Source organism: Haplochromis burtoni, unplaced genomic scaffold (assembly GCF_018398535.1).
Source record: "Haplochromis burtoni strain Fernald_Lab_line unplaced genomic scaffold, NCSU_Asbu1 Contig_1285, whole genome shotgun sequence".
Lineage (NCBI taxonomy): Eukaryota > Metazoa > Chordata > Actinopteri > Cichliformes > Cichlidae > Haplochromis > Haplochromis burtoni.
Genome location: NW_024583646.1, coordinates 18,231 through 19,163, shown reverse-complemented (window position 1 = coordinate 19,163; position 933 = coordinate 18,231).

Genomic DNA, 933 nt, shown 5'->3' with positions numbered 1-933 from the left:
TTTGCTTTTGATGTCAGAATAGCCAGCAGTTTGGCTGAACACCTAAATATAGTTTAAGAATTAATTTCTATTCACGAGAAGCATCTATGTGTCTTTTGCGGTCTTTGTCTCTCTGGGGACAGATTTCATGTGAGCTAATTCCTCATGATTCCTCCACAGTGTGGATCAGGAGAGCTCTGAGGTTTCCAGTGGTCAGTCTGCCCAGCAGCATCAAACACAGCTGGACTCCATATTTATGGTCTGTACATGTACAACAACTATTTTTACATGTATTGAGTTCAGTCATCTCCATGCTGCTCTTTGTAGACCATTGGAATGTCAGTACGCCCAACATGAATCTGATGTTTGGCTCCATGATTTCAGTCTGATTGGGACATTCATGAAGTATTTTGTTCCAGTTGCTGGAGGACACCATAATCAATTTTGTGAAGAACGAGCTGAAGAAAATACAGAAGGTTCTGAGTCCAGGTTACCCAGAATGCTTAGAGAGACAGAGGGAGGAGGAGGAGGATCAGAGGAGGAGCAGCAGAGAGGCATTTGTGAAAATCACCCTGGACTTCATGAGAAGAATGAAGCTTGATGAGCTGGCTGACTGTCTGCAGAGAAGTAAGTGGATTCCTCTAAAGATTTAAGTTGCTGGTGTTCAATAAAGAATTTACTAATTTCAAATTACATAGACCAACACATAAGAATGATGATATATGGAATTTAAATTGTCTATTCGTTTTATTAAAACAGTAAACAAGTACCTTCTGATGTTCTTTTTTTTTGTTTGTTTGTTTATTCTCTGAAAACTTCTAGATGCTATTTGTCCTCACAAACTCAAATCTACACTAAAGGAGAGGTTCAAGTGTGTGTTTGAGGGGATCGCTAAAGCAGGAAACCCAACCCTTCTGAATCAGATCTACACAGAGCTCTACATCACAGAGGGAG